The sequence below is a fragment of the Chiloscyllium plagiosum genome, unplaced genomic scaffold, assembly GCF_037043375.1.
Source record: "Chiloscyllium plagiosum isolate Xiang-an unplaced genomic scaffold, Cpla_swu_hap1 HiC_scaffold_32, whole genome shotgun sequence".
NCBI lineage: Eukaryota > Metazoa > Chordata > Chondrichthyes > Orectolobiformes > Hemiscylliidae > Chiloscyllium > Chiloscyllium plagiosum.
Window position 1 is genome coordinate 23,451,827 of NW_028270170.1, and position 13,956 is coordinate 23,465,782.

Here is a 13,956-nt window from a genome sequence, read left to right on the forward strand (position 1 = left end):
GCGACTCTCTGTGTGGAGTTTGCACATTCTCCCCGTGTCTGCGTGGGTTTCCTCCGGGTGCTCCGGTTTCCTCCCACAATCCAAAAATGTGCAGGTTTGGTGAATTGGCCATGCTAAATTGCCCGTAGTGTTTGGTGTAGGGGAATGGATCTGGGTGGGTTGCGTTTCAGCGGGTCGGTGTGGACTTGTTGGGCCGAAGGGCCTGTTTCCACACTGTAAGTAATCTAAAAACAAAGAAACAGAACAGCTTCTCAGTGATGTGATTCCAGAAAATCATCCCAAGCAGAAATGAGGAATCACCACAGACTGTAGTACACCATGGCATGGAGGGTGTCTACGCAGAGATGTATGCAGCACAATCCATGCCATCAAACAACATTGGGATCTTCTAACTGCACTAGGATTACTCCCTTCTTGCTGCCCCACCACTCAACCACCCAAACACAACATTGAATTTAAGAGCCCGTGCTCTCACATCCATCCAGCAGAGGGCAGCAGCTCAGTGTCTCATGCAGCCATGAGATCTTTGGAATGTACTTCAAAATGAGCAATTACAGATATCACCTTTAAGTTAATCTGTGATCACTTCTTCTTCTAGTGTGGATTGAAGTTATCGTAATCAATGACAAGTTCACAATTGCTCGTAGCCAAGATTTGTAATGTGATGGCAGATGTATGCTGCCTTTGAATTGAAAAGATGCCTGATTAATTCAATATTGAAGGGCTTCAGATGAGTCTCAAGTGCATCCTACCACCTCAGACAAAAGAAAACAAATTTATTCCACCCACTGTGATTGTGCTGGCAGCCATTGTGCAGTTGAGGTTTGGCTGAGTAAGGCGAACCATCCAGGTCCTGCACCTGAGCATTGGGCCCGGTCTCCATTTGAAAGTCAAGACTCCACCATCCCCACCCTTCACTTTCACTTCTATTCAGCTGTCCTGTCAATCCTAATCAGCTTTCAGGCTCCCTTTACTCCCATCCACCATTTTTATCAAGTGGTTACTATCCCCTATTTTTCCATTCAGCCCTTGGCCTACTGCTTTACCACGACCCCTATCACATTTCCCGTCCCTGATTGAAGCCAGAGTGGTGGTGATTGTAAAAACTCCCCCTCTGGAGTACTTGTGCCTGTCCACACTATGTCACCCTTATTTATAGGGTTGCCCTCCTTCACAGTTGAAAGAACTCATGAAGAATCAACAGTGATGGTGGAGGAAGGCTGAAGCAGCAGGGGATTCCCAGTCATTGAGGTTGCCTTGCCACAGGAAGTGTCAAGGTGTGTCAAAGTGACTGCTGGTGTGCAACAGCATTCCAATGTCCCTCACATGGCATCAACCTAGAGGATTTCAACACCCCCACATACACAGCACAAGCCCTGCAGTGATCAGTGAGAGGCGACAGGGACAGGATTGAGAGATCTGGAAGTCCCTATCTTTGGACCAGCACGTAAGCAGTAGGGTCTGACTCAATATTTTTGCTCTTCAAATAGGGATGGGCATTTTCTTTACAACAGCACACTGCAGGATCCTATCTGCTCAGCCCAGATGGCTAAGGGGTTAGAAAAAGGGTCCTAAAATAGTCTACCCTGTTACCAACCTGACTGGAATACTGGAGCCAGTGACTCATCTCTTTCTGGTTTGAATACTGAAGTGAAACTCATTCTCAGCACCTGTAATATACAAATGATCATGGATAATGAGCAAACCAATTGCCCAGAACAAAGAATTGACCTTGTTGGAAGTGAACTCAGGCACTTCAACATTGACATCACTGCCCTGCAGAATGCTCAAAGAGTAGGCAAAGGGCAGCTGAGGGAAGAAAGTAGTGGTTATACCTTTTCCCGGACAGAAAAACTCAATGATCAACCCAAGACAGATAGATTTGGGTTTGCTGTCAAGAACAAACTTGTCAGCCAACTCTCAGAGCTCCCCATTGGCATCAATGATCACCTCATGACTCGTCATCTACAATCTGCCAAGAACCAACAAGCAATGATCGTGATTCCCTGTGCTCCAACCTTTAATGCTGTAGATGAATCCAAAGAATAGGGTGTAGGCTTCCACCCTGGGCATCATACTCACCAGCATCCCCAAGGAAGATAGAATTATCCTCCTTTTTGGAGAATTCAACACAGGGTTGGAAAGGATGCCCAACCATCAGAAAGGAGGAAGCTAGGAATTGCAATTCCAGTGGGATGATCCTGCTCAGCAAGTGTGTGGAACACCAGCGGGTCATCACCATTACACTGTTCCACCAAAAAGACAAGTTCGAGACTTCTTGGATGCATTCATGATCAAAGCACTGGCACATGATCGACGATGTCATTGTTTGATCTCCTGAGAAGAAGAGGAGGTCCCCTTGATTAAAGTGATGACCATGTATGTGATTGCTGGACAGACACAGGCTTATCTGGTCCTCAATGTCCATCAAATGCCACCAGAATTAGCTGAAAATCATGAAACAGTTAAAAAAAAGGTCAACGTTGAGAAACTTCAAGAACTGAGCAGATTGGCAAACTTCCAACAATACTTTCACCAAAGTCTCCAAAACGTTCATTTTAAAGGAGTGGAGGAAATCTGGAAAGAGCTGACGACAGCCACCATCTCATGCTGTGAGGACACCATCAGTGACAAAACCAGGAAACACCAAGACTGGTTCAACGAGAATGATCACATCATCTAATCCTCATCAACAATGTGATGATGCTACTGCTCTGACAAGGCTAATCTCTCCTCAGTTTTCGGCTGAGAGGGTCATAAATGCAAAGGCTCCAATGTGTCTGGTCTGTGTGTGTTTTAGGATCAATTTGATTATAACTAATAGATTCTGCCTCAGGAAAAAGGCTTTCAGTTAAAATTGAAAAGCTGTACAATGAAAGGGGAGTAACCTGTTCTCCCAGTTCAGCTTTTCTCTAGTTTGTTTGGTTTTAGCAGTCAGGCTGTTTTTGACACAGCTGGTCAAAGAAACAGCTCCATGCTGATCCTCTCTCTTTCTCTGACATCTCTCCTGTAAGAACCTGTGTTTGATTTGACTTTTTTTTGCCCATGGGGTGTTTATGGGGATGTTGCCAGTATTTGGAACAGCATTATTAAGTTGCCATAGAGTCAATTGTGTTTTCATTATGTTATTCTATGGTCTGTTCTCTTTTGTTTGTGTATAAATAAATTCTGTTTTGTTTAAACCTGAGTGCTTGGGACAGCTGTATCCCTCCCAGAATATCCACTCTACACCTGCTTAAAACAACTAGAAAAGTTAGGCTCTGGGCAACCCTTTTGAAATGTTTTGAGGGGGTTTGGCCTGGTCCATAACAGACTGGGGGCTCTTTGCAGGATTTGTTCTGTAGTTCCAATTTGGGATTAGGCTTGTTAGACTCAAAGGCTGCAAGTGGTAGGTGTTAGTGTGGTTTGTTGTATTCAGTTAGATTAAACAGTGCTTACTGTAATAATGGCTCCTTCAGTCTCTAAGAGTTTTCTGGGGGGTGGAAGAAGGTGACCGGGGAAAAGCTGCTGGAAGTGACAGGTAAACTGGAGTTGGACGTTCTGTGAGGAAAAGAGAGATAATTATAGCAATAGTTAGGCATTTAAAATTTGCTGGAAACACCATCAGAATCTTTAGGTGTGGTAGTGAGAACTCATGTGAAAGAGCAGAGAGTTAAAACAGATTACCAGCTGAAATAGCTGATGATTCTGAGTAGGTTCACAACTCAAAGTTTGGCTTCCAACATCAGTTTCAGTCCGTGAGGGATAGGAATTGGGGAAAAGAGAAATCTTCAAGTGGAAAGGGAAAGGTAGGTCTCAGTGAAGATTATAAGGATAACTTACCACTAGATAAAAAGGAAGGGGAAAAAGAAGTTTAAAAGTTCTGGTGTTTTCACTGCAATAAAGTAGGTCACATAAAAATAGTGTTATTGGGTTAGAAAAAGCACTGGGATGCCAGATGAAGGAAAACAGGATAGGTCAGTGAATTTTGTTGGAGTGGTAACAGAAAGTACAGTGGAGGCTAATAAGCTGCACCAGAATGTACAGCCTGGTCGGAAAGTGGTTAAGGAGGAAGTGCCAAATCTTCTTAAACCATATGCCTGCGAAGGTAAAGTTACTGGCATTGGTCTGGAGCATCAGGTAAAGGGGTTACAATATTAAGCGAAATTCGATTCTCTCAATATTTGATGTTAAAAGTTGAGAAGTTATGTACCTTTGAAGGACAATTGCCAGAAAAGGTACTAATAACAGGGATTCCCGGTGAGGCCAAAGTGAGGACTGCAGATGCTGGCACAGTGGTTAGCACTGCTGCCTCACAGCGCCAGAGACCCGGGTTCAGTTCCCGCCTCAGGCGACTGTCTGTGTGGAATTTGCACGTTCTCCCTGTGTCTGCGTGGGTTTCCTCCGGGTGCTCCGGTTTCCTCCCACAGTCCAAAAATGTGCAGGTTAGGTGAATTAGCCATGCTAAATTGCCCGTAGTGTTAGGTAAGGGGCAAATGTATGGGTGGGTTGTGCTTCGGCGGGTCGGTGTGGACTTGTTGGGCCGAAGGGCCTGTTTCCACACTGTAAAGTAATCTAATCTAATCTAATTCCTGATGAAGGGCTTTTGCCTGAAACATCGATTTTCCTGTTCCATCAGGAATTCACAGCAGAGCTCAATTAGATTAGATTAGATTAGATTAGATTACATACAGTGTGGAAACAGGTCCTTCGGCCCAACAAGTCTACACCGCCCCGCTGAAGCGCAACCCACCCATACCCCTACATTTACCCCTTACCTAACACTATGTAGAGTGAAGTTAGACTGTCCAGTGAAGGATGGTGAAGTTATGGCTTTCCTCCACTTTTTTTGGAGATTTTCTGCATTTAAACAGTAGTGTATTATCATTCTTCCAACCAAAGTGATCTTACAGTTTCATACACCAAACTCCATGTGGGATGTTTTGTCTACACATTCAACTTAGTTACAGAGGAACCTTGATTATCCAAATACCAATTATCCGAAAATTGGATTATCCGAAGGAGATCTCGAGGTCCCGATAGAAACATTACATCAAAGACGTGTTTCCAGCAGTGATCGCATCTTTTGTTGACAGTGATTCCACAGGCACCGTCTCCAAATGACTGACCTCCTGCCCTTTCTCTCTCCTCACACTTTCCCTGGAGTTCTACACAGGGGTGTAGCCTAAACCACCCCGTTTTTCCCAGATAATCTGACCAACATTGTTCTGTACAGGGCAGAGGTGGAACCTGTTAAAAAATTGCAGTATGAAGTTTTGTGTGTGCGTGCTATTTGGAGACTTACCCCACAAAGGCAGCAGCAGCAGTCTTATTGTTGGTGTCCAGGCCAACTGCCCCGGAGAGCGATGGGGGCAGTGTTGGACGGGGATGGGAGGGTCGTTGGGGGCGGGGTCAGTGTTGGACGGGGTTGGGGGCGGGGTCAGTGTTGGACGGGGCTGGGGGCGCAGGGGCAGTGTTGGACGGGGCTGGGGGCAGGGGGAGGTGTTGGACGGGGTTGGGGGGGCGGGGGCTGTGTTGGACGGGGTTGGGGGCAGGAGGAGGTGTTGGATGGGGTTGGGGGGGGCGGGGCGTGGTGTTGGCAGAATATGTTGGATGCTTGAGGAGGCTGTGTTGGGGTTGGGGTCTTGTGTGCTGTCCTGCTGCAGTCTCCTGAATGGAGAGCAGTCTTTAAAAACTCGGAGCCCCACAGGAAAGGCATTTAATCGATTAACCGAATAGTCGATTATCTGAATGAAATAGTGCCCGCCCATCTTGTTCGGATAATTGAGGTTCCCCTGTATATCATCCTGATGTCTTCATTATTTCAATGTCTTCCATCTATTTTTGTATCATCAGCAAATTTAGACATATAATAATCTATTCGCTTCTCTAAGTCATTAATATACTTATCCCAGTGAGCAGATGGATAAATATCGCTCTAGAGGTTGGCTAATGTAGTGGCATTATTTAATGTTTGCTGTAATGAAAACCAAGGGAACTACAGACCAGTTAGCCTAACGTCAGTGGTGGGTAAGTTGATGGAGGGAATTCTGAGGGCTTACATGCATTTGGAAAGGCAAAGATTGATTAAGGATCGTCAACATGGCTTTGTGCATGGGAACTAGTGTCTCAATAACTTGATTTAGTTTTTTGAACAGGTGAGAAAGAAGATTGATGAAGGCAAAGTGGTAGACATTGTTTAATGGGAGTTTAGCAAGGCGTTCAACAAGGTTCGACAGGTAGTAAAACTGATTAGTAAAGTTAAATCACATGGGATCCGGCAGAGCTAGCCAATTGGATAGAAAATCAGCTTGAAGGTACAGGAGGTAGAGGGTGGCTTTTTTGGACTGGTTGCCAGTGACCAGCGGTGTGCCCCAGGGATCAGTGCTGGGTATGTTGCTTTTTGTCATGTACATCAATAATTTGATTTTGAATATCGGAGGAATGATTGGGAAGTTTGCTGGTGACACCAAAATAAGTGGTATAGTGGACAGTAAAGAAGATTATCTCAGAGTAAAATAGGACCTTGATTAGGTGGGCCAATGGACCGAGGAATGGCAGATGGTGTTTAGTTTAGATAAACATGAGACATTGTATTTTGGTAAGGGTAACCAGGACAGGAGTTATATAGTTAATGGGAGGGATCTGGGGAGAATTGCCAAACAGAGAATCCTAGGGGTTCAGGTACATAATGTGACACATAAAGTGGTTTTAAGTAATGCATTTGATTCCTTTTTTAATGAAGAAAAGTTGAGGCAGAAGTACCGAACAGCCTGCTGAATGCCAATAAGGGGAGAATGCGGGTAAGTGGAGTTGAAATGCCCATCAGCCATGATTGAATGGCGGAGTGGACTCGATGGGCCGAATGGCCTTACTTCCGCTCCTATGTCTTATGGTCTCTTATGGTCTTAATAGAGTAAATAGCTTGCGAGGCCTGGGGTTTTTTTAAGTTGGAAGAAGAGAAGCAGCCTGAATAGGTGGGACAAGCTCCCACGGATGAAGGACTTTTAGTTTTAGCATTCTGTGCTTGCTGTTGGGGTCATGAAGCTGGATGTGGAAGTTCTTATTCCTCTCTCTTCCACAGCTAAAAAGTTGGGGTTCTCTTCCTGCTGCTGGAATTGCATGTGAGACAATCTGTTTTATTGAATTTGCCTTTTGTATTTATGAGGGTAAAAACAACGATGCAGGCACTCTGTTTCTATTCCTGATGAAGGGCTTTTGCCTGAAACGTCGATTTTCCTGCTCCTCGGATGCTGCCCTTTTGTATTTATGAGACAATGAGCACCATTTTGAGTCTGTCGCTGATCAGGTAGTATCTAACAACTGACAGCAGCACGCTGGCAAATATTTCCAGACCTAGGTGGAGAGCCAAACTAAGTTGTAAATGGAGAGTCAGCCATATCAGGGACAGAGAGAGAGCGAGAGCATGAGAGAGAGAGAGAGAGAGAGAGAGAAGCTGAATTACAATTGAAAGAGGAAGAAACAGAAGAAGCTGAATGTATCCTGGAATGTTACTATCTTAAAAATAAAGTCTTGATGAAGAAATAGAGACCCTCACATATTCAGGTGGATACACTTAATTTTAAAATTTAAAAAAAATTAGGCGCTCGACTATATTCTTTGTATATTTTGAGGGTGTTTGGTTTGGTCCATAACAATAATTCCTTGAAAATGGAGTTGCAGGTAAACAGGATATTGAAGAAGGCATTTGGCATGCTTTCCTTCATTGGTGACTATATTCAGTATAAGAGTTGGGCTGTTATATTGTAGCTGTACAGGACAATGGTGAAGCCACATTTGGAATACTGCATACAATTCTGGTCACCATTCTATAGGAAGGATATTGTTAAACTTGAGAGGGTGCAGAAAAGATCTACAAAAATGTTGCCAGGATTGGAAAGTTTCAGCTGCAGGTGAGACCGAATAGACTAGGGCATTTTTGCCCTGGAGTAGTGGAAGCTGAGGGGTGACCTGAAAGAAGTTTATAAAACCATGAGGGGCACGGATAAGGTAAGCAGTCAAACTCTTTTACGAGGGTGGGGGAGTCTAAGACGAGAGGGCATAGATTGAAGATAAGGGGAAACATTTAGAAAAGGAACATGAATGGCATCATTTTCAGACAGAGGGTAGTGTGTGTATGGAATGCCAGAGAAAGTGGTGGAGCCTGGTACAATAACAGCATTTAAAAGGCATCTGGGTGGGTACATGAATCGGAAAGTTGAGAGGGATTTGGGCCAAATGCTGGCAGAGAGGATGAGATCAGTTTGGAATATCTGGTTGAAACAGACCAAATGGACCAAAGGATCCGTTTCCGTGCTCTACGAGTCTATGGCAAGTGCAGTCATACTTAAATATATTGAAGAGGCTTCAGGAGTTTCTTAAAAAGTACTATTCGTGTGTTTGGAGTGTTGCTTGCTTGGCCAGCATTTGTTGCCTTTCTTTAGTTGACCAGAGGATAGTTGAGAGTCAACTGCATTGCTGTGAGTCTCAAGTCATGTGCCAGACCAGGAAAGTATGGCAGATTTCCAATGTTGTAGGACATTACAGAACCAGATAGTTTTTATAACAGTTGACTTTGGTAACATGGTTTACCTTAGGTGAACTTTACATTGCAGATTTTTGTTGAATTCGAATTCCAACATCTGTCGTGGTGGGATTTGAACCCATGCCCCAAGAACATTAGGGTGGCATGATGGCTCAGTGGTTAGCACTGCTGCCTCACAGTGCCAGGGACCTGGGTTAAATTCCAACCTTGGGCGATGTCTGTGTGGCATTTGCACGTTCTCCCCGTGCCTGCATGGGTTTCCTCTGGGTGCTCCGGTTTCCTCTCAAAATCAAAAGGTTAGGTAAATTGGCCATGCTAAATTGCCGATAGTGTTCAGGGATGTGTACATTAGGTGCATTACTCAGGAGTAAATACGGAATAATAGGGTAAGGGAATGGGTCTGGGTCTTCAGAGGGTTGGTGTGGACTGTTTGGATTGAAGGGCCTGTTTCCACACTGTAGGGAGTCTATGAAACTCTATTAGTTTGGTGTTCAAAAATACAAATCTCATGAAATTGCCATTCAAGTGAACCCCCTTCTTCCCACCTTGTCTTTGTAGTGGGTTCAGGAATTGATAGAGTAAACTGGGCCTTTATTGCCTAGAATTTTGAAGAATGCAAGGTGACTTCAATGAAATTTATGAAATTCTTATAGGGATCACAGAGTGGATACAGGTAACATATTTTCCCATATATTCGATAACCATTGTCTTGGAAATGGGCTTGGCTGTTTACTGGTGAGGTGAGGAGGAATCTATGAACCGTTTTGTTTAGAAGGTGGTGAATTTTTAGTATTCTTTACCACAGAATACAGTGCAAGGTCAATCATTGAGCATGTTCAAGACAGCAATCGATTTCTGGAGACATCTAACATAAACGGAAATGAGCTGTGAACGGAAAGTGGCAAATGATGCAGATGATCATCCATGATCTAATTAGATAGCAGAGCAGCTCAATGGGTCAAACACCCACCTGCTTTTCCAATGGTTGAAACAGAAAATATTCAGATGGTAGATTTGACCAATTCCAAGGAGAATGATTCAGTATTATTTTTCTTTAGGGTTTCTGACTCCATTGTGGGTGAATGGGTCTGAGGCTCATGTTATATTTTCCCATGGACTATTCAAAACCCAGTTTATTGGTGAAATAGGGAGGATGTTTAAAGTCACTGCAGTAAGAGGGAAAGAAAATGATAGCTGCAAGGTATAGAAATCGTAGTAGGCCATTCAGTCAATAGCATCTACTACCCATGCTTCTGATATTCCTCCTCTAATCTAATCCCAACAACAGAAGTTAATAAGACCATAAGACCATAGGACAAGAAATCAGGCCATTCAGCTCATCACGTTTGCTCCACCATTCAATCAAAGCTGATAGATTTTTCAATCCCATTTTCCACTTTTCCCTCATCACCCTTGATCCCCTTGGTAATCATGAACTTATCAATCTCAATCTTAAATATATTCAATGACCTGGTGCCCATTACCTTCTGTGGCAATGAATTCCACAGATCCACCACTCTCTGGCTGAAGAGGTTTCTCCTTATCTCTGTTCTAAAAGGGCCTTCCCTTTATTCTCAGACTGTGCCCACTGTCCTCATCTCTCCTGCCAGTTGAAACATCTTCCCAACATCCCCTCTGTCCAGGCCTTTTAGTATTCTGTACATTTCAATCAAATCCCCCTCATCCTTCTAAACTCCATCGGGTATAGTCCCGGAGTCCTCAAATGTTCCTCATATTTTAAGCCTGTCATTCCCAGGATCATTTGCATGAATCTCCCTCTGGACCTGCTCCAGGGCCAATATATCCTCCCTGAGGCCCGGAGCCCAAAATTGCTCACAATACTCTAAATGTGTCCATATAAAGCCTTAGAAGTACCTTGCTGCTTTTGTGTTCTCATCCTTGTGAGTTGAATGACAACGTTGTATTTACCTTCCTAATTACCAACTCAACCTGCAAGTTTACCTTAAGGGAATACTGAACAATGACTCCCAAGCCCCTTTGTAGTCCAGAGTTATGAATTTTCTCCCCAGATAGAAAATAGTCCATGCCTCTATTCTTCTTGCCAAAGTGCATGACCTCACACTTTTCCACATTGTATTTCATCTGCCACTTCTTATCCCACTCTCATAACCTGTGTAAGTCTTTCTTCAGCCTCCCTGTCTCCTCAATATTATCTGCCCCTCCACCTATCTTAGCATCATCTACAACCTGAGCCAGAATGCCCTCAGTTCCTTCACCCAGATCATTAATGTATGAAATTAAAAGTTGTGGTCCCAACACTGACCCTTGTAGAACAACACTAGTCACCATCTTTTATCCTTAAGAAGTCCCTTTTATCCCAACTCTCTGCTTTCTGCCAGACAGCCAAACTTCTATTTATGTTAGTACTGGCCTCTAACATCATGGGCCCTTATCTTACTCAGCAGCCTCCTGTGTGGCATCTTATCAATGTCCTTTTGGAAGTCAAAATAGATAACATCCATTGGCTTTCCCTGGTCTAACCTGTTTGTTACCTCCTGAAAGAATTCTAACAGACTTATCAGGCATGACCTCCCCTTGATGAAACCATGCTGACATTGCTTTATTTTACCATGTACTTCCAAGTATTCAGAAATCTCATCTTTCACAATGGGCTCCAAAATTTTACCAATGACTCAGATCAGGGTAATCAGCTTATAATTTCCCGTCTTTTGCCTTACTTCCTTCTTAATCAGGGGGTAACATTAGCAATTTTCCAGACATTTGGGACCTTCCCTGACTCCAGTGATACCAGAAAGATCACTACTAAAGCCTCCACTATCTCTTCAGATATCTCTTTCAGAACTCTAGGGTGTAGCCTATCTGGTCCAGGTGATTTGTCCACTTTCAAACCTTTCAGTTTTTCTAGCACCTTCACCTTGGTGATGACCATCTTACTCATTTCTGACCCCAAAATCTCTTGAATTTTTGGGACATTACTCATGTCTTCCACCATGAAGACTGACACAAAATACTCATTCAGTTCCTCAGCTGTTTCTTTGTTCCCCATTACCAGTGCTCCAGCATCATTTTCCAGCAGCTCAATGTCCAGTTCTGCTTCACCTTTGCCCTTTATATGTCTAAAGATACTCTTGCAAACTTCTCAATATTACTGGCTATATTACCTTCATATTTAATGTTCTCCCTCCTTATTTCTTGGTTTGATGTCCTCTGTTGGTCTTTGAAGGCTTCCCAGTCCTCTGGCTTCCCACTGCCTATCACCAAATTATATGCTTTCTCTTTTGCCTCTATGCTGTTCCTGACTTCCCTGGTCAGCCATGGTTACCTCTTCCTCCTTTTGGTATGCTTCTTTTTTTTGTGGATGAATTTTTGCTGTGTCTCCTGTATTACTCCCAGAAACTCCTGCCATTGCTGTTCCACTGTCCTTTCTGCTTGGCTCCTCACCCAGTCAATTTTGGTCAGCTCCTTCCTCATGCCTCTGTAATTCCTTTATTCAATTTTAATATAGTTACATCTGATTCCATCTTCTCTCCCTCAAGCTGCGGGTCACTGCCTCCTTCGTGTTCCTTCACCAAAAGCTCCCATATTAAGCCTGTCTCATTGCATAGCACTAAATCCTGAATTGCCTCTTCCCTTGTGGGCTCCACCACAAACTGCTCCAAAAAAGCCATCTCATAGACACGAGTTAAGCTCACTAGCCTTAATTTACCTGTTTTTTATTGCTTTCCCTTTTTAAATAAGGATGTTGCTTTGGCAGCCTTCCAATCAGCTTGCACTTTTCCAGAATCTAAAAGTCAGTGGAAGATACCAAAAATATAACCATTATCTTTGGAGCTATTTCCTTTAAAATCTAAGGATACAATCCATCAGGTCCACGTGACTTGTCAGCCTTTGCTTCCATTTGTTTCCCTGATAAATTTTCCCCCAGTGATAGTTGTTGTGTTTATTTTCTCTTTGGCCCCTCTTTAACCCCTTGATTATTTTGTATTTTGGGGCTATGTCCTCATTGATGAGGACTGATTCAACTCTTCTGCCATTTCCTACCTTCCCTTATTATTTCCCTCGCCTCGTTCTCTAAGGCCCCTTTTTGCTGCCTCTGTCTTCCTTGTTTTAAATATATTTTCAAAGGAGCTCTCACCATCTTACCATCTGTTTCTATGTAGCGTGCTAGTTTGCCTTCATAGACACGGTGGCACAGTGGTTAGCGCTGCTGCCTCACAGCGCCAGAGACCCGGGTTCAATTCCCGCCTCAGGCGACTCACTGTGTGGAGTTTGCACGCTCTCCCCATGTCTGCGTGGGTTTCCTCCGGTTTCCTGCCACAGTCCAAAGATGTGCAGGTCAGGTGAATTGGCCATACTAAATTGCCCATAGTGTTAGGTAAGGGGTAAATGTAGGGGTATGGGTTGGTTGCGCTTCGGCGGGTTGGTGTGGACTTGTTGGGCCAAAGGGCCTGTTTCCACACTGTAAGTAATCTAATCAGTTTACTTTCTCGCTGCTGTTACTTTGGTCATCCATAGTTGGCTTTTAAATCTTTCCCAATTGTTTGATTTCCCACTGCTCTTTGCCACATCATATGTTTTCTCTTCCAATTTGATAGTGTCCTGAATTTCCTCAGTAACAATGATCAGGTCATCACCCTCCTCAAATCCTTCTTCCCCAATTCAATATATCTTTGCTGCAAGTCATGAATTGTTTTCTTACATGTCCAAACGTAATCAAGCACATTTTCTGCTAACACCTATCCAAGTCCACTCCAGTCACCTCTGCTGTCATGTACATGCAATTATCCTTATTTATGTTTTGCATAGTTGTTTCCAACCCGTTTCTCAACCTCATTATCAATCTATATGATAATTCAACCATACTATGGTTACTGGTCATAGGGGATCTTTTACTATGGGATAATTTATTAAATATGTCTCCTTATAGTTACTAGATATAGTAACTAGTTTGATCTCTTGATGCATCCACAACATATTATTTGAGGAAACTACTTGGAGTATACTTGATAAATTCTTTCTTTTGGCCACCTCTAACATCAGGTGATTATTTGGGTGGAACTGAGAAATAAAAAAGGGATGACCATCTTATTAGGATTGTATTGTAGACCCCCTAATAGAGGGAAATTGAGAAACAAATTTGAAAGGAGATCTCAGTTGTCTGTAAGAATATTAGGATGGTTATGGTAGGGGCTTTTAACTTTCCAAACATAGATTGTGACTGCCATAGTGTTAAAGGTTTAGATGGAGAGGAATTTGTTAAGTGTGTACTAGAAAACTTTTCTGAGTCAGTATGTGGATGTAACTACTAGAGAAGGTACAAAACCTGACCTTTTCTTGGGGAAATAAGGCAGGGCAGGTGACTGAGGTGTCAGTGGGGGAGCACATTGGGGCCAACAACCATAATTCTATTACTTTTGAAATCGTGATGGAAAAGGATAGACCAAATCTAA